We start from the raw sequence: 21,362 nt of genomic DNA, 5'->3' as shown, positions 1-21,362 counted from the left end.
AGCTACTGAGTGTCTCTCCTGCAGAGTCTTCCACTGGAGTTTATCTATCATATCCGTAACGCTTTCGCCATTACTAAATGATCCTGTAACGAAGCGCGCTGCTCTCCGTTGGATCTGCTCTATCTTTTCTATCAACCCTATCTGGTACGGATCCCACACTGCTGAGCAATATTCAAGCAGTGGGCGAACAAGCGTACTGTAACCTACTTCCTTTGTTTTCGGATTGCATTTCCTTAGGATTCTTCCAATGAATCTCAGTCTGGCATCTGCTTTACCGACGATCAACTTTATATGATCATTCCATTTTAAATCACTCCTAATCCGTACTCCCAGATAATTTATGGAATTAACTGCTTCTAGTTGCTGACCTGCTATTTTGTAGCTAAATGATAAGGGACCTATCTTTCTATGTATTCGCATCACATTACACTTGTCTACATTAAGATTCAATTGCCATTCCCTGCACCATGCGTCAATTCGCTGCAGATCCTCCTGCATTTCAGTACAATTTTCCATTGTGACAACCTCTCGATACACCACACGCCTCAGTGAACTTCCGATGTCATCCACGAGGTCATTTATGTATATTGTGAATAGCAACGGTCCTATGACACTCCCCTGCGGCACACCTGAAATCACTCTTACTTCGGAAGACTTCTCTTCATTGAGAATGACATGCTGCGTTCTGTTATCTAGGAACTCCTCAATCCAGTCACACAATTGGTCTGATAGTCCATATGCTCTTACTTTGTTCATTAAACGACTCTGGGGAACTGTGTCGAACGCCTTGCGAATTCGAGAAACACGGCATATACCTGTGAACCCGTGTCTATGGCCCTCTGAGTCTCGTGGACGAATAGCACGAGCTGGGTTTCACACGACCGTCTTTTTCGAAACCCATGCTGATTCCTACAGATTAGATTTCTAGTCTCCAGAAAACTCATTATATACGAACATAATACGTATTCCAAAATTCTACAACTGATCGACGTTAGAGATATAGGTCTATAGTTCTGCACATCTGTTCGACGTCCCTTCTTGAAAACGTGGATGATCTGTGCCCTTTTCCAATCCTTTGGAACACTACGCACTTCTAGAGACCTACGGTACACCGCTGCAAGAAGGGGGGCAAGTTCCTTCGCGTACTCTGTGTAAAATCGAACTGGTATCCCATCAGGTCCATCTGAACAACGCGCACGCGATGTCTTTCACGCTGTCACCGACCGGCTTATTAGCACCTCTATCGGCAACCTGCAGTAACGACTACTCTCAGCTTCTCCGTCTTGCAATGTGATTTTATGGCAGCACCCGTTAATGCCACCTAGAGCCGAAGCGTCGGGTATGCAGTTGTTGTGCTAGTAATGTGTTGCCACCCGATAAAATACAATGCTTAAGTTGTCTTCCTTTTCTTTAGAGACTTGCAGCCTGTAAGCCACAAGAACATAAAAAAGGTCGCAGCGCCGTAAGTATGTATAAGTAAACCAGACATTAATAAACGGCTTTTCCTAAGAATTGTGTCATAAAATGGGAAGTGGTCCTGGACCATGTGTTATATTCCCTTTCCGTTCATGTTGTGCAATGGTCCGATGTAAGAAAATTTAAGTCACTGAACTAAGACACAATCTAAACTTAGTAGTGTTTACAGTCACTGTCGAGTGAGACACACAGCCCAAATAATCACGAAACGTTTGATCAGCCTTGAGTATTGACAGATTTAAATTGTGCAAGCCTTTTTTGTAGTGAAACTGAAGTACTACCGACTTAGTGGCTAGACTTGTATATGGCAGATAAAAGGGTAACATCTTTATTCACGCCTTAGAAGGACTGAGGGCTCATGGTCCTTAAGCTCTTATGATATGTAGGTTATGGTGGTTGACGTTATTCAGGACCTTCAGTGATGACACGAGGCACCCTAATGCTTTGCCAGGGCCGAGGCGCGGCAGGGCTCTTGTATTCGAGGTGTCTCGAGTGCGGACGCAGGAGTTTGACCTTATCCAGCAACTTCTGTGTGGCGCGTATGATTGAGTCTTGAACCGTCGCTTGGTTCTGCTCAGCGTGTAGATCCAGGACACATGCCCACCTCGGTGACCCCAGGGTGATTCTCGAGCACCGGTTCTGAAGTCAGAAATGGGTCGGACAGGTTGTTCCCCACGAAGAATACCCGTGCCAAATCGCTGGGAGGACTGTTGTTTAGAAGAGGCGAAGTTTCGTGTGGACTTGCATTTCAGTGTTGGCAAGCAGAGGGTACACTTGGATGACGAGGCAAAGGTTCAAATGACTCTAAGCACTATGGGACTTAACTTCTGAGGTCATCAGTCCCCTAGACTTAGAACTACTTAAACCTAACTAACCTAAGGACATCACACACATGCATGCCCGAGGCAGGATTTGAACCTGCGACTGCAGCAGCAGCGCGGTTCCGGACTGAAGCCCCTAGAACCTCTCGGCCACAGCGGCCGGTCAAGGCTAAGGATCTGCACCCGTTTCTCCTGAACGTGTTGTTTTCAGAGGAGTTTGCTGTCCAGGATGACCCCAAAAATCTGGCACGGTCAGCCCATTCCAGCTCTCTATACTGAAGGGTGAGCCTGTCGTGCAGGTCGGGGTGCCGGCGTGTAAAAAGTACAGCGCGTGTCTTGCACGGGGACTCCATTCTTACGAGAATTTTATAAGTGTATGACTTCTATGAGTATACGACTTTCACTCCGCGTGGTACGGATCGCGAAAAGAAGTCAGATCAGGCTAGAAGCACGAGACAGATTTACTGTCGGGAGATCGCAGCGTCATTTTGTCGCGTATTTCAGCAGTTACTGCGAAACAATGGAGCCACGCACACTACGACAGTTAGGCTGCTAATTGTTCCTGAGAAAGTTAATAAAGTCAATATACACCACTAGCCATTAAAATTGTGCTCACCGATCACTGCTACTTCGCAGCAGTCTCGCTCTTCGCAGAGAAGCAGCAGTCTTTGTGAGAGTACACAGTGTACACGTGTGCGACATCCTAGCAAAAGCTGCCGTCAGCCTGCCATAGATGCAGCCAGTTTGCATATGGAATTACTCATAGAAGACGTGAAAAAATATCCTGAAACATGGGACAAACCTTACAAGGGGTACAATTGCAAGATTAAGAAAAGAGGCACATGTTTTCAAGCGTTTTTAAGTTTTGTGACGGATTAGAACCAAGGCAATATTTTTGGAAATTTGTGTTAAGTTCCTATAGGATCAAACTGCGTAGGCTTACACACTAGCCTACTGAATCTATCTTAAACTATCGTACGCTAAGGACAACACACACACCCAAGCCTGATGGAGGACTCTAACCTCTGACGTGCGTAGCAGCCCGAACCGTTGCAAGGCCCCCTAAACCACGAGGCTACCCCACTCGGCCGAACTGGGAGAGATACGATGTAGGCAAGTGTCACTGTTAAACTGTTTGTGTTTGAGTGGTGACGTTTCTAGTGGAATGTGGCCGTTCACATCTTGAAACAGTCGTAAGTAGCAAATCTGTTGTTTCGTGACGAGTCTTCAGTCAATAAAAACAGTTAGAAGTATATTCTGTTATTTGGAGCCGATTCATTGTAATCACTGATTTACTGTATAGCAGTTCACTGCCCGCTTTCTTCCGCCTACGTTCATGGTTGCCTTTAAATCTAGTTCTACTGCGAAAAGTATAATTTCAGATTTATTGTAACTTCGAGCGTGTACTATTTTTGAAATTATAACATGTTTTGACGTATAACAGGGTTGGTTCTTCAATCAAATAAAGTGTACGTACTTTTATTACAATTAATAAATGACAAACAAATCGGATATGGTTCAAATGGCTCTGAGCACTATTGGACTTAACATCGGAGGTCATCAGTCCCCTAGAACTTAAACTACTTAAACCTAACTAACCTAAAGACATGACACACAGCCATGCCCGAGGCAGGATTCGAACCTGCGACCGTAGCGGTCGCGCGGTTCCAGACTGAAGCGCCTAGAACCGATCGGCCACATCGCAAATCGGATAACACCGACGTGAATTATAACATATGCACCTTTTAACATTAAAATATTTTATGCCACTTGTATTTATTTTGTGAATTACTTTTATTGTGCTGTATAAACAGGTTTGTTCGTATGTTCGTAAGTAGTCTTCCGTCACTGCTTACTTAGTATACAATACATTAGTTAAATCTGATGCGCCAGCGATATGTGTAATGTACCTCTTCAATGTTACTATCGGTTGATCTGCGATGCTGGCTTTAATTGGATCTTTGAAAACTTTGTAACAGCTGTTTGTAGTAGTCAGGCTGCAGTATTCATAGTTACAGCTACTATCATGTGACATGTGCTGGTGTACCACTATTATCTGTATTCTTCCCTTATTTATTTATGGTTTCTGATGTGTGGCTATAAACAGACGTGACGAAAGTCATGGGATAATGTTATGCACGTATTCAGATGGCGGTACATTGGCAGAGCTCTCACTTTTACTCAAGTGATTCACGTGAAAAAGTTTCCCATGTGATTCTGAATGGACGACGCGAATTAACAGATTTGGAACGCGGGATAGTAGTTGGAGCTAGACGCGTGGGACGTTCCATTTCGGAAATCATAAGGGAATCAATATTCCGAAATGCACAATGTGAAGAATCGGCCGAGATTGCCACATTTCACGCATTACTTCTCACCACGGATAACACAGTGGCCGACGACCCTCACTTAACGACCCGTTTGCGTAGAGTTGTCAGTGCTAACAGAGAAGCAACACAGCGTGACATAACCACAGAGATCAACGTGGGACATACGACGAAATTAGGGCAATGCGGCGAAATTTGAAGTTAATGGGATATGGTAGCAAACGAACGACGCTAGGGTCTTTGCTGTTCTAACAGCACAACATCGCCTGCACGGTCTCTCGTGAGCTCGTGACAAAATCGGTTGGACTTTAGGCGACTGGAAAACCGTGGCCTGCTCAGATGAGTAGCGATTTCAGTTGGTAAAAGCTGATGGTAGGGTTCGAGTGTGGTGCAGACCGCACAAAGCCATGGACGTAGGTTGTCAACAAGGCACTGTGCAAGCTGTAGGTTGGATCCATAATGTTGTGGGCTGTGTTTATGGAATGGACTAGGTCCTCTCGTCCAACTGAACCAAACATTGGGTGGAAATGGTTGTGTTCGGCTATTTGTAGACCTTTTGTAGCCATTCATGGACATCGATTTTATGGTTGTCAATGCGCCACGTCAAAAACCACAACTATTAGTGATTGGTTTGAAGAACATTATGAACAATTTCAGCGAATGATTTGGCCACTCACGTCGCCCGACATGAGTCCCATTGAACATTTATGGGACATAATCGAGAGGTTAGTTCGTACATAAAACCCCTTTCGAGAGTGGAGTTCTCGAATTGGAATCTCCCAATAGAACGCTGAATTACCTAGACCTGAATCTCACTATAGTGGATAATCGTTTAGAATTTAACATCTTTAGAAAATGTACCTTCTCTGACAATATCATACCAACTGCCTCAGTGTACCAGCAATCTCATAAAATGGCCTCCTTTCATTCCACTTTATATAGAGCGCTCGCTATTCCCCTTTCTGCTAAGGTATTGGAGAACGAGTTATTAATGCACGAAGTGATTGCCGAAAATAATGGGTAAGAACCAGAAATTGTAAGACAACTCTATAACAAGAGAGTAAATAACAAGAGAAGCACGACTTCATGTATATTAGGTACCATGTCAGATGATAACCATGCGAACGTAATCTCCATTCCTTTTATAGGTAAAGCTTCATACAGAATAGAGCGAATTCTAAAGAACCATGGTTATAAGCGAACGTATTCTACCAATAACAGCCTTAAGAAAAATTTAATCCACTATTTAAATATAGCTAAGGACAAACTGTCTCTCTCCGGGATATATAAAATCACATGCGGTGAGTGCCCTAGCTTTTACTACGGCCAAACAGGGAGAGCGCTGTCAGCAAGATACAAAGAGCATAAGCCAACGAGAAGTGGTGACGGCATATGGGGTTGGACTTTCGCCGAGCACCTCGTCCATATGGCCCATGTACCCAATCCTCCAACTAATACTGAGCTGTTCCACTGTGAAGTAGAAGGAACAAGGCTAGATATTCCAGAGGAGATGCAGATTTTTAAACACTAGCTATCCGATAAAGAAAACCTTCTGAACGATCAGCTGCTGCTGAGAAATAAAAACTTTTTTGAAGGTTTCTAATCTTTGTTACGTTAGGTTTAATTTATCCCTGTTACATAGACCACCATATTTTTCTCTCTTGTTGGCCGCACACCATGTTCAGGCATCACGCCTCGCGCTTGCCTTTAAATTTAAGTTTGGCCCACTTTTACGAGAGTTTGGACGCCATTATATTTCAGTTTAACAATTATGCAGCACAGTAAAGTAAAACGTAGCTGCTTTAAATACTTCCCCTTTCAATGATAACGATAAGGTTACACGCTTATCGCCTTACTTACAATGTTATCTGTGGAAAATTATTCCCGTCAAATGTACATTGTAGATTGTGTGTTAGTATGCTTCACCTATGTCGGTCAATAGCAGTTGAGTGTGACGACAGGGGCGATGTAAGCCCAGTTACAACTTAATTAAGTTACAGATAATGATTAACGTTTTAAATAAGTGAAACAAGTAAGGTGCTAGCTATTAATCATGTTCGGTGGGGATACTTTACACGATGACCATATGTGCTTGGAGTCGTAAAGGTAATCCTTAAACTTTATATAACCAACCCAGTAAATTTCCTACCATTTAATACAATTTGCATACAGTTAATACACATAGGGACTTCATCTGCATAATGCTTAGCTTGCTTACAATTACAGTTATCAGCTCCTAACACGTGATATACAGGCAGACAATGATATACAGCCTTGACTCTCCGTATGCACAAGCGCACGACTTGCTATGTGTTCATTGCAATTGCGTGTGCAACGGTCAGTGCAAACGTAGTTGCCGCTGCCAACCGACCGCGTGGTGAAGTGATGCCGGGGCTGGACTTGAGTTAAGCAGTTTTAATTCGGCATGGTACCACGGTACTATAGGTTTTCATTTTTAATGCTGACTATGCCTTACTCTGGCATGTTATAGTAATTTTATGCTTCTGAAGAAGGCTAGATTAATTTAGCCGAAACCTGGGTAAAGACTAGAAAAAAAGTTTGGGAACTGAGGCGGATTTTTCAATATATTATATTAATTTCAGGTATCTAAATGTGATGCATTGTCGAAATTAGCTAATCCTACAAATTAAATAAAGAACACTGATACACAGCCTACAATGGACATGTTTTCATTTGTAAAATACTCAAAATCTCGCGCACCTCACTTAGGTGGTTGTTGTAGGCCAGCTGGTAGTACTTTCCCAACTTGACTGACCGCAAGTGTCCAATATCAAACTGTTCGTCTCGACTTCTCCTACACTACTGTGCTACGTTGTAAACGACTATCGTTCATCCCCTGTACATGTCACGCGCCATTCAGTCTCGTGGAACCGACTCGGCTACGTCTCACTGTCTTTGAATGTGTGAATATTCTACATTTGGAGGACGACGGCTTGTGTTTGGTATTGCTTTCCGGCTCACGTGTGGCTGTCTTTCGTGATTCAACCATTCTCTCGCAAGCGTCTGTGCCGGTCGTGAGCTCTCGGGTTTCCCTACCGCTGTCAGCTTTCCTGTTTACGATTCCGCCGCTACGGAGTTACCCCGCTGCCGCTTAAGTGTGATGTTCTCTTGTGACACAACATTGTTGTCTCCCATTGCTAAAATCGATAAATGTTCGTGAAACGAATTAATCCGTTTCACCAAAGATTTTTGGCGTTCCTTGCATATCCCATGTATACTGTTTGAAAATTACAAGCAGATAAAGACCTTCAATACGTAAATTAAATTAAAATTATGGTATAAATGTTGTGACTGATTACATGATGGGAATTAGAAATGATGTAAAAACCTCGAATGAAGTTTCGCTATCAGAAACGCTTCCACTATTTTACTTGCACCATCTATGTTCGGTAGTTAGGTGCAGACGAGAAGTAATTTTCTATGACACAAAATGTATGTGACAAGGAACCCCTTGAGTGCGAAGTCGAAGTTTCAGTCCTCAGTAAGGTTCATTTGAGAGTGTTGTGTTAACAATTATGAAAGGAAAAATGTTAGCTGCTAATGACTTACCATGTGTATCAGGAGGGCGACAGAATATGAACGTCCGGGAGGTGCAAAGATCAGCCTTCTATGGGATGCATGTATTATATTTCACGAAAAGGACATCGTCAACATGCAAGAAATGGTCAAAACAAACTATTAACTTGCATCGTAAACACCAAATGAAAAATGGCACCCCACAGTGACCACAAAGGTTTTCACCAACAAGATCGAAGGCTATCTCCTGGGAATTAGAACAGTGCAGGATGTTCAGCTACGTGTGAATACACATAGCTACATGAACAATACACATAGACAACCGAGTGGATGGAACTGATGGAATGTGATGGCATGAAACCGAATGTGAGTCAGTCTGTTGGGGAGCTTATCGTGAAACTGGCTGTCCTTTAAGACATAGCTGGAGATAATGTGATAATATGTTTTATAAGCACAAAAGAAACAGAAATCCACAGACCGAATTTGTCCAGAGGTTCCAGGTGGTATGACTTGCAATGTCACTCGCTTTTCAGGAGGGATAGTTTTCTGTAACGAAGAATAATTTTTATATGTTGACCATGAGCCAAGAAAAGGCAAGTTACACAGGCAGAAAAAAATCGCAACGTAAAAAGTTATCAACGTAGAGAAATGAAATTTAGGGAATGCGTTTATCTAGGTAAGATATTTAAGTGACTATCATTGCAAGATCACATGTTAATGTACGTGCCAAGTAAGCAATACTGGTACATTAATCACTGTGTAACCACCAGTAAGGTGAATGCAAGCATGCAAACGAGATTGTAATGTGTTGCACAGGTGAAGGATGTCAATTTGTGGGATGTAGTTCCATTTCTGTAGCACTCGGTCGGTCAATACAGGGACAATTAATGCTGTTTGAGGACGACGCTGGAATTGTTGTCCGATGATGTCTATATGTGCTCGATTGGACACAAGTCTGGTGATCGAGCAGGCCAAGGCAACACGTCGACGCTCTGTAGAGCATGCTGGGTTACAACAGTGGTGTTATCTTGTTGGAAAAAAACCCTGGAATGCTGTTCATGAATGGTAGCACAATAGGTCTAATTGATGTACGAATTTGCATTCAGGGTGCGTGGGATAATCACGGCCCGCGGGATTAGTCGAGCGGTCTGAGGCGCTTCAGTCATGGACTGCGCGGCTGGTCCCGGCGGAGGTTCGAGTTCTCCCTTGGGCATGGGTGTGTGTGTTTGTCCTTAGGATAATTTAGGTTAAGTAGTGTGTAAGCTTAGGGACTGATGACCTTAGCAGTTAAGTCCCATAAGATTTCACACACATTTGAACACATTTGGATGACCACGAGAGTGCTCCTGCTGTCATACGAAATCGCACCCCAGACCATAACTCCAGGTGTAGGTCCTGTGTGTCTAGCAGGCAGACACGTTGGTAGCAGGCACTCAACTGGCCTCCTTGTAACCAACACACGGCCATCACTGGCATCGAGGCAAATCCGTCTTTCATCAGAAAACACAACAGATCACCACTGAAGTTCCAAATGGCGGTGGTTTGGGGTTCAGTGGAAAGCACGCTACAGGTCGTGTGTCTTGGAACTGTTCTCGAGGTAACCGACTTGTGACGGTTCGTTGTGGTCGCTGTGGTGCCAACTGCTTCTTATATTGGTGCTGCAGATGGTATCAGAAGTCTCACAGCCATACGCCGAACACGATGTTCTTCCCTCTGGGTAGTGCCACGTGGCCGTCTGAAGCCCTGTCTTCTTGCGACCATACATTCTCGCGAACACAGCTGCCATCAGTCATGTACAGTAGCTACATTGCTGCCAACTCTTTCTGCAGTATTTCAGAAGGAACATCCAGATTCTCGTAACGCTATTACACGACCTCGTTCACACTCAGTGAGGTGTTGATAGTGGCGTCTTTGTCGGCCTAAAGGCATTTTGACTAAAATCAACCCACCACGTCCAGTTTCAAAAGTAACTAACGCTCACGACTGTACAACGTGTGTCTACAGCAAACCTGATTTGCATCCTAATAGTGGCTCTATCAGTGCCACTCTTATCCAATCTGCATGAAATCTGAATAGACTTCATTTGTCCGCTGTAGAAACACACCAACCAACTTCCGTTTATGTCGCACAACTCCTTCTTGGTGCTGCGATTTTTTCCATCGTTGCATTTTGACCAGTTATTAGTCAAAAGAACTGCTCATAGAACAGCTGTAGTTCTCTTAAGCCTATTTTCCAACTCTTGCTTGCTGTCTCGTAAATATTTCCAAGGCCTCGCAGCACAATAAATAACATTCCAACAAATGTACTATCCAGAACAACAGTCGACATAATTATACACGAATGTGTAAGTAGGCTGTTTAGGTTTTCTTATTGGTAACGCCGCTTAGCGCTCGGTATGAAAAATCACTGGCTGTGCTGTGCGCAGTCTGTGTTTAGTTTGCATTGTTGTCTGCCATTGTAGTGTTGAGGAGCGGCAGCTGGATACTAACAGCGCGTAGCGTTGCGCAGTTGGAGGTGAGCCGCCAGCAGTGGTGGACGTGGGGAGAGAGATGGCGGAGTTTTGAAATTTGTAAGAATTGGTGTCATGAACTGCTATATATATTATGACTAGTGAGGTAAATACATTGTTTGTTCTCTATTAAAATCTTTCATTTGCTAACTGTGCCTATCAGTAGTTAGTGACTTCTGTAGTTTGAATCTTTTAGTTAGCTGGCAGTAGTGGCGCTCCCTGTATTGCAGTAGTTCGAGTAACGAAGATTTTTGTGAGGTAAGTGATTTGTGAAACATATAGGTTAATGTTAGTGAGGGCCATCGTTTCGTAGGGATTTTTGAAAGTCAGATTGCGTTGCGCTAAAAATATTGTGTGTCAGTTTAATCACAGTCTTGTATAATTTTTCAAAGGGGACGTTTCATAAATGTTTTAAGGCATCGATGTTAGTTGATCCTGACACATCTCTCTTGGTACCTATAATTTCCTGGGTTCCTTTCGTACGCATTTCCTCTTGAAATCCTGGTCGCTCGAAGTTGAAAACTAATTCCTTACTGAACGATGGCATAAATTTGTTAACCTCACCTACAAATTTTCAGGTGGATCCTGCAGTTTGCTGTGATTCGTAAAGTTTCCGCTTTGTCTGAAATTTCTTCATCTTACGTCTTCCAATTCTTTAGAACGGTCTGAAGTTATCCATTGCTTCCGTTGAAATCACTGTAATCTTTGTAGAAATCAATTCGATGTACATAAATTAGGAAGTTGCTATCATGAACACCCTGTATTGCATCCTCTAAATACGCAAACACCAGTTTTTCTAACAAAATGGTTCAAATGGCTCTGAGCACTATGAGACTTAACATCTGATGTCATCAGTCTCCTAGAACTTAGAACTACTTAAACCTAACTAACCTAAAGATATCACACACATCCATGCCCGAGGCACGATTCGAACCTGCGACCGTAGCGGTCGCGCGGCTCCACATAGTAGCGCCTAGAACCGCTCGGCCACCACGGCCGGCTTTTTCTAACAAGTGCGCCTTGTCCTCCCTTGAATATCGGTGGTTTTGCTTCTGCACTATACGGTCGTATTGCTGAGGACTTGTTAGCAATCTGTTCATAATTGTTTTTTACTATACTGAGGATGATCTTCCACGTACGTAATTATGTTTAGTTCTTGTTCCTTGAACAACGATTGCCCTTTACTGCATTACAGTGGAGCCAGGATTTGTGGCTCCTTGTCCGACGAGGATGATGAACTACTTGGCTCGACACCTGCTCACTTGTTAAGCTCGTATCGTCATCATTGTACACCTCATGTACATTGTCCGCAATATCGAGGATATATGACACCACAAATTCCACTGACTCGTCTTGCAGAAACGCTAATATCTCATCTGCAACTTCTCCCTCACTCTGTGAAATTCCCGGGGTTCCTTGTTGACGAACTGTCAACTTCGGGATCTTTCCTCGTAGATATAATGCTTTGTTTATCGTTGCTGTTGCTCTGCGTTATATCAACACTACTAGAACTGTAGCACTGTTGTGAGCTACTCGGCGACTAAGCAGTTCAACCATTTTTCGTGGCCTCATGTTGTACTCATGATTAGATACCCCTAGGCATCAGCAACCAGTGTTGTGGTCGTGTGGTGGACAATATGTGGGGCATCGAATACCATAAACATCATTGGCCTTTTGAGACCTCGCACTCAAGGGGTTCCTTATGAAACCAACGAATTGTAATAAGACACTCGGACCGAATACTGAACGATTTTCTAATGGTATAGAAAATTAATGAAACCAATTCGATACTCCGGTACAAAGAGCTGCTATTGATTAGGCCCAAGTCAGGTGAAGATACAGGGAAGTAACAATACACAATTAGGCGTACGAATCGATACTTCGAATCTCGGTTACTATCCATTACTTACTAATGTATTCCAATTGGTACTAGGCCAGTGGTTTAGAAGGCACCTGGAATGAAACCTTTATCTCATTATGAGTTACACTGTTGGCAGCGTAATTTTGATACTGCTCTTTGTAAATAATTTTTTGTTCTTTATCATTGGAACATGCAAATAGCTAGAACATAAAAGCCACCCCAATTAACTAATCCCTTAACATACGCTCAACTGCGCAGCGTTCTATTTGTTCCTAATTGTGAGCTTCCCGTTTTAAATAATGAGTGGCTGCGGGCAGAGATTGCAAAGTGGCGCTGAGGCTTAGTTTGAGGGTGTGGGACGGTCGGGACGGAGGGGGGTCAGTGCAGCTGCACGGGAACTTCTTTAATTATCCCTCCCCCTGCCATGCCGTTGCGGAGCGCACATTGCAGGCACAGCATGCACAAGTAGACAACTTCTGCGTCGATCCGTTTTTTAACATAGCCACTGCACCAGTAGCGCGACTGCCACCGTTATAACAATTTACTGGTCGATTATGGCTTCTATTAAAGACGAAATTCAGATCAAATTTATCTAAAGTGTGAATCCATGTAATATCGTATCAGGACACCTGTTAGTGGACATTAATACGGGGTGTGTTCAGCCTTCATGTCTACGAAGGATTGAAGTCTATTGGGGACACTTACAATACGGTTTTATAATGTTTGTGGAGGAACAGAACGTAGTGGTAATGGACGCACCGACCTGGAGCCAAGACGAATTGCTGGCTCGTTACAGAGGTGTTCAGTTGGGTTCAGGTCGGGACTCTAGGCAGGCCAGTCCATTTCATGAATGTTACAGTCAACACTCCACTGTCTCACAGATGCTGCTTTACAATGAAGTGACAAAACTCATGGGGTACCTCCCAATATCGTGTTGGACCTCCTTTTGCCGGGGGTAATGCAGCAGCTCCACGTGGCTTGGATTCAACAAGACGTTGCAGGTTCCCTGCGAAAATATTGATGCAAGTTGCCTCTATAGCCCGCCTTAATCGCGAAAGTGTTGTCGGTGCAGGATTTTGTGCACAAATTGCCTGTCGATTGTGTCCCATAAATGTTAGATGGGGCACCTGTCGGGCGATCAGAGTGGCCAAACCATTCGCTCGAATTGTCCAGAATGTTCTGCAAACCAGTCTCGACAATTGCGGCTCGGTAAGGTGGCACACTGTCATCCATAAAGCTTCTGTTAGTTTGACAAGTTCATGAATGGCTCAAATGGTCTCCACGTAGGCTAAAACACCAGAGGACCCTTTCCAACATGTGTAAACCCAAAGCACACCATTCTGGAACTACCAACATCTTGAACAGTCCTTTTACAACCTGGGTCTATGGCTTCGTGGGGTCTGCGCCGAACTCGATCCAACCACCAGCTCTTACCACATGAAATCGGGATTCATCAGACCAGGCCACGGTTTTCCAGTCTTCGACGGTCTAGCCGATATGGTCACGAGCCCAGGAGAGGCGCTGCCGGCGATGTCGTGCTGTTAACAGAGGTACTCGTGTCCATCGTCTTCTGCCATAGCCTATTCAAGACAAAGTTTGCCGCACTAGCCTAATGGACTCCTTCACCATACGTCCCACATTGACTTCTGCGATTATTTCACGCAGCGTTGCTTATCTGTTGGCACTGACAACTCTACGCAAATGCCGTTGTTCTCGGTCTTTAAATGTCTGGTATCGATAGTTCCGATGTCACAGCGTAGGTGCACACTCGTAGGTTGGCACTACGAGAGCGGACGAACTACGTCGACCACAGCGCACTCTAACCGACGCTGTGGAGCTCGACGATCGGCGCTGTGCTTTCTGCCCATTTCATGAAGAGCAGACGGCATGGATACATTCCTTCAACTTCATCGTGTGTTAGTTTCTGTTGAGACTTTGCACTACTTACGACGGGAATACGGCTTCGCACCTAAGTGCTCATCATCATAAAGTTATGCAGCCATTTATTAACTTTTTTTGCCTATAGTACACTCATTTTACTCTACATGCAGTACCGGAGTGCTTTACCTCACCTGCTCCTATTCGTTTCCTTCATTCGGCCTATTTTGCAGATCACAGGAGCAGACCCACGCGCCGCCTTCCAGGCGGGATTAAAAAAAATTAATACCGTCGACCACTGCGTTAACTATGATGAGAGGTAATGCCTGAAATCTACTGCTATTCTCGGCACACTAGTGTGAATCTCGGAATGTTGAATTCCCAAACTATTTCCGAAATGGAGTGACCCATGTGTCTAGCTCCAACCACCAGTCCGCTTTCAGAGTCTGTTAATTACCGTTGTGCGGCCATAATCGCATCCTTAACATTTTCACGTGCATCACCTGATTACAAATGGCAACCCCGACAGTGCGTTGCCCTTTCATAGCTTGTGTACGCGATACTACCTAAATCTGTATACGTCCACATCTCTATCCCAACCCCGTCGTCACCCCAGTGTATAACAGGGTACAGGGTATACTGTCATACTGATACAAATGACCAACGTCTCCAAACTTTTCGCCAGCCGCTGTGGTCGAGCGGTTCTAGGCGCTTCAGTCCAGAACCACGCGGTTGCTACGGTCGCGGGTTCGAATCCTGCCTCGGAAATTGATGTGTGTGATGTCCTTAGGTTAGTTAGGTTTAAGTAATTCTAAGTCAAGGGGATTGGTGACCTCAGATGTTAAATCCCATAGTGCTTAGAGCTATTTGAACCACTTTGAACGAAAGTTTTCCTTTACTTTATGCAGTACACAGTGCTTTCAAACATGTTAATATTCTTCCCCATTTTGCTTTTTCTTAAGTGCAGTAAGGGGATCACATCCCAACCACAAAAAAACTCAAACTGTACCACCACCTCCTCCATATTTCGCTGTTGAGACTACGCTTGACGGCAGGTAACGCTCTCCAGCCATACGCCAAACCCAGACTCTTCCATCGGGATGCCACAGGGTATAGGGAGATTCATCACTCCACACAACCCGATTCCAGTCACCTACTGTCCAATGGTGTCGCTCTTTACATCTTGTCAAACGCTGTTCATCATGACTACAGAAATGAACGGCTTATGAACAGCTGCTCCACAATTGCACCCCGTTCATTTTAACTCGCTACGCACAGTCATTATGTCAGCTGGACAACTGGTAGCTCCTTGGAAGTCACGATCTGCCTGATTTCATGCGATGCCTTACAACCATTCCCCGCATTGCTCAACGGTCCCTGTCCCACAGTAGGTAATGTCTGACTGGTCTTGATTTAGCTGTGGCTGTTCCTTTCGGTTTCTGAGATGAATTTGCAGCTTTAGAGGGCGCTAAAATGTCCCAGATGGAGTTTTTCTTCACGTGACATACACTACTGGCCATCAAAATTGCTACACCAAGAAGAAATGCAGATGATAAACGGGTATTCAATGGACAAATATATTATACTAGAACTGACATGTGATTACATTTTCATGCAATTTGGGGGCATAGATCCTGACAAGTCAGTACCTTGAACAACCACCTCTGCCGTAATAACGGCCTTGATACGCCTAGACATTGAGTCAAACAGAGCTTGGATGGCGTCCACAGGTACAGCTGTCCATGCAGTTTCAACACGATACCACACTTCATCAAGAGTAGTGACTGCCGTATTGTGCCGAGCCAGTTGCTCGGCCACCGTTGACCAGACGTTTTCAATTAGTGAGAGATCTGGAGAATGTACTGGCCAGGGCAGCAGTCGAACATTTTCTGTATCCACGAAGGCCCGTACAGGACCTCCAACATGCGGTCGTGCATTATCCTGCTGAAATGTAGGGTTTCGCAGGGATCGAATGACGAGTGGAGAAACAGGTCGTCACACATCTGAAATGTATGGCGATGACGAATACATGCTTCTAATGTACGTTCACCACGATGTCGCCAAACACGGATGCGACCATCATGATGCTGTAAATAGAACCTGGATTCATCTGAAAAAATGTTTTGCCATTCGTGCACCCAAATTAGTTGTTGAGTACACCATCGCAGGCGCTCCTGTGTGTGATACAGCGTAAAGGGTATCCGAGGTGATAGTCCATGCTGCTGCAAACGTCGTCAAACTGTTCGTGCAGATGGCTGTTGTCTTGCAAACGTCCCCATCTGTTGACTCAGGGATCGAGACGTGGCTGCACGATCCATTACAGCCAAGCGGATAAGATGCCTGTCATATCGACTGCTAGTGATACGAGGCCGTTGGGATCTAGCAGAGCGTTCCGTATCACCCTCCTGAACCCACCGCTTCTATATTCTGCTAACAGTCATTGGACCTCGACCAACGCGAGCAGCAATGTCGCGATACGATAAACCGCAATCGCGATAAGCTACAATCAGACCTTTATCAAAGTCGGAAACGTGATGGTACGCATTTCTCCTCCTTCCACGAGGCATCACAACAACGTTTCACCAGGCAACGCCGGTCAACTGCTGTTTGTGTATGACAAATCAGTTGGAAACTTTCCTCGAGTCGGCACGGTGTAGGTGTCTGCTCTGAAAAGCTAATCATTTGCATATCACAGATCTTCTTCCTGTCGGTTAAATTTCGCGTCTGTGGCACGTCATCTTCGTGGTGTAGCAATTTTAATGGGCAGTAGTGTAGAATAACTAGTTCACATTCCAAGTCCCTGTCATCCTTAGTGATCAGGATTCACAACCATTTCAAATTAGAGCGTAACTAATCCGCTGAATGCGAATACCTTGGCGTCCGCTGTTTTTTCGCACAAATATTGTAACTGTTGTTGACATGAAAATTTGTGCCGGACTGGGGCTCGAACCCTGATTTCGCGCTTATCCCGAGCAGTCGCTTTACCATTAGCCTCTCTGTTCAGGCCTCCCGGACTGAAATTACGTAAGTTTGGGTCGGTCCGGGAGGCACTCGCCATAAACTTGAAGTTCGGGTTCGAGTCCTGATCCGGCACTAACTTTCATGTCACCAACAAGTAAAATACCTGTATCTAATACAATAATAATATCTGCATGTCCTTAACGGATCGTGTAGCCACTTCTCGATCCCTGAGTCAATAGATGGGAGCGTTTGCAAGACAACAACCATCTGCACGAACAGTTCGACGACGTTTGTAGGAGCATGGACTATGACCATGGCTGCCGTTAACTTTGACGCTGCGTCACAGACAGGAGCGCCTGCGATGGTGTACTCAACGACGAACCTGGGTGCACGAATGGCAAAACATTTTTTCGGATGAAACCAGGTTCTGTTTACAGCATCATGATGGTCGCATCCGTGTTTGGCGACATCGCGGAGAACGCACATTAGAAGCGTGTATTCGTCATCGCCATACTGGCGTATTACACGGCGTGATGGTATGGGGTGCCATTGGTTACACGTCTCGGTCACCTCTTGTTCGCATTGACGGCACTTTGACCAGTGGACGTTATATTTCAGATGTGTTATGACCCGTGGGTCTACCCTTCATTCGATCCCTGCGAAACCCTACATTTCAGCAGGATAATGCACGTCCGCATGTTGCAGGTCCTGTACGGGCCTTTCTGGATACAGAAAATGTTCGACTGCCGCCGTGTCATCCTCAGCCCACAGGCGTCACTGGATGCGGATATGGAGGGGCATGGGGTCAGCACACCGCTTTCCCGGCCGTATGTCAGTTTCCGAGACAGGAGCCGCAACTTCTCAATCAAGTTAGCCTCACAAGGGCTGAGTGCACCCCGCTTGCCAACAGCGCTCGGCCGACCGGATGGTCACCCATCCAAATGCTTGCCCAGCCCGATAGCGCTTAACTTCTGTGATCTGACGGGAACCGGTGTTACCACTGCGGCAAGGCCGTTGGCACGCTGTGTTACTCCAATAGGATAATGTTCGCACACACGCTACCTGAGAAATTTAACGTGCTGTGCAACATGTGTATAAGCGTCCCTGTCCAGCACGATCTCCGCACTTACCTACGTGCCTCCAGTGGAACACATGTGGGGTATGACAGCACGAGAAATGACTCGTGCAACTGGTCAACCAACAGCTCTTACAGAACTATCTGAACAGGTCGAGAAGGCTTGGCAAAGCGTATCCTAGGACAGTATTCGCCATTTGTACGATGGACTGGATGCCTGCATTGCCGCCCACCTTCTAATACCGGTGTTTCAGCATGGATCGACACTAAGTACCTCGGAGCCCCTTGCGCTTTTGCTCTGTAAATGTAAACATTTCATGTACTCCATACGCACTGACGTAATAATTAATCTTGATTCAACTGGAAATTTGTGGTAAGTTCCTATGGTACCAAACTACTAAAGGCCGACCGTAGTGTCCGAGCGGTTCTAGGCGCTTAATTCTGGAACCGCGCGGCCGATACGGTCGCAGGTTCGAATCCTGCCTCGGGCATCGATGTGTGTGATGTCCTTAGGTTAGTTAGGTTTAAGTAGTTGTAAGTTCTAGTGGACTGTTGACCTCAGATGTTAAGTCCCATAGTGCTCAGAGCCATTTGAACCAAACTGCTAAGGTCATCGGTCCCTAGGCTAACACATTACTTAATCTAATTCAGGCTAACACACACACACATACACCCATGCCCGAGGGAGGACTCGAATCTCCGACGGCGGTAGCCGCGCGAACCGTGGCAAAGCGCCTTAGACCGCAAGGCTACCCTAAAAGGGTATACTAATTTTTCCGGCAGTATAAAATAAAAAGGCCAAAGCGAATTTTTAATTAGTGGTGCACGTCTTCAAGCAAATTCGCAGCGCTAGATACAATCATAATAAAAGTGTGTAATACTTTCGCTAATGGTAGGTGTGGGATGCGAAAATAATTCGCATGCCCGCGGCACACTACTGCGACAGCAAAAACGGAGCTACAAATGAAAAGCGAGCTTCAGTTACACAACGCCGAGTACAGGACAGACGGATGACCTTGATGTAACAATCTAATGACCGCAGATGGCAGGACCAAGTGGGAATTGCCGACCTCCTTGACCGTCAACAAGGCGACAGCAACGCTCTAAAGAAGTGTCCGACAGGCGCTCGCCCATGAAATAACAGTCCCCCAACCCTTGAGAGCAGTTGGCAAAACAGCGCTTAATAATTGAACTGTGAAGCAATTAAAAATAGGCAGTAGCGACGTAAGAGGTATCTACAAATAGAGTGGAAGAGACAGCAAATCATTCTTGCCGGTCAACAGCTCTGTGGAATAGGAAAATAAAACTGCCTGTGTGATTGAAAAATTACGAAAACCAGCACATTACACCGATAACGTCTCAGTCGTGCTTACATCTACATCTGCACTCGTGATACTTCCGACACTTCCATCATTTACCCCTTTCCTATTCCACTCGGGAATGTTGCGGAGTCAATAAAAAAAATGTTCAAATGCCTCTAAGCACTATGGGACTTAACATCTGAGGCCATCAGTCCCCTAGACTTAGAACTACTTAAACCTGACTAACCTAAGGACATCACACACCTCCATGCCCGAGGCAGGATTCGAACCTGCGACCGTAGCAGCAGCGCGGTTCCAGAATAAAAAGCCTATAACCGCTCGACCAAGGCCAGCGGTGCGGAGTCAGAAAGACTATCGGCAATCAGCGTAAAAGTTCTGCTTTATCCTACAGGGTGTTTCAAAAATGACCGGTATACTTGAAACGGCAATAAAAACTAAACGAGCAGCGATAGAAATACACCGTTTGTTGCAATATGCTTGGGACAACAGTACATTTTCAGGCGGACAAATTTTCGAAATTACAGTAGTTACAATTTTCAACAACAGATGGCGCTGCAAGTGATATGAAAGATATAGAAGACAACGCAGTCTGTGGGTGCGCCATTCTGTACGTCGTCTTTCTGCTGTAAGCGTGTGCTGTTCACAACGTGCAAGTGTGCTGTGGACAACATGGTTTATTCCTTAGAACAGAAGATTTTTCTGGTGTTCGAATTCCACCGCCTAGAACACAGTGTTGTTGCAACAAGACGAAGTTTTCAACGGAGGTTTAATGTAACCAAAGGACCGAAAAGCGATACCATAAAAGATCTGTTTGAAAAATTTCAACGGACTGGGAACGTGACGGATGAACGTGCCGGAAAGGTAGGGTGACCGCGTACGGCAACCACAGAGGGCAACGCACAGCTAGTGCAGCAGGTGATCCAACAGCGGCCTCGGGTTTCCGTTCGCCATGTTGCAGCTGCGGTCCAAATGACGCCAACGTCCACGTATCGTCTCATGCGCCAGAGTTTACACCTCTATCCATACAAAATTCAAACGTGGCAACCCCTCAGCGCCGCTACCATTGCTGCACGAAAGACATTCGCTAACGATGTAGTGCACAGGATTGATGACGGCGATATGCATGTGGGCAGCATTTGGTTTACTGACGAAGCTCATTTTTACCTGGACGGCTTCGTCAATAAACAGAACTGGCGCATATGGGGAACCTAAAAGTCCCATGTTGCTGTCCCATCGTCCCTGCATCCTCAAAAAGTTCTGGTCTGGGCCGCCATTTCTTCCAAAGGAATCACTGGCCCATTTTTCAGATCCGAAACGATTACTGCATCACGCTATCTGGACATTCTTCGTGAATTTGTGGCGGTACAAACTGCCTTAGACGACACTGCGAACACCTCGTGGTTTATGCAAGACGGTGCCCGGCCACATCGCACGGCCGACGTCTTTAATTTCCTGAATGAATATTTCGATGATCGTGTGATTGTTTTGGGCTATCCGAAACATACAGGAGGCGGCGTGGATTGGCCTCCCTATTCGCCAGACATGAAGCCCTGTGACTTCTTTCTGTGGGGACACTTGAAAGACCAGGTGTACCG

The 21,362-nt window shown here is 45.2% G+C and overlaps 1 protein-coding gene and 1 pseudogene across 1 annotated transcript in view; both read right to left on the bottom strand.

The window, feature by feature from the left end:
* Nucleotides 1–21,362, bottom strand: part of LOC126271861 (neural-cadherin-like) — a 238,919-nt gene that overhangs the window by 101,226 nt on the left and 116,331 nt on the right. The window lies entirely within an intron of this gene.
* On the bottom strand, nt 18,272–18,389 carry LOC126274369 (5S ribosomal RNA; annotated as a pseudogene).

This window comes from Schistocerca gregaria, chromosome 5 (genome assembly GCF_023897955.1).
Source record: "Schistocerca gregaria isolate iqSchGreg1 chromosome 5, iqSchGreg1.2, whole genome shotgun sequence".
Taxonomy (NCBI): domain Eukaryota; kingdom Metazoa; phylum Arthropoda; class Insecta; order Orthoptera; family Acrididae; genus Schistocerca; species Schistocerca gregaria.
This window is presented reverse-complemented; position numbering and strand designations above follow the sequence as displayed.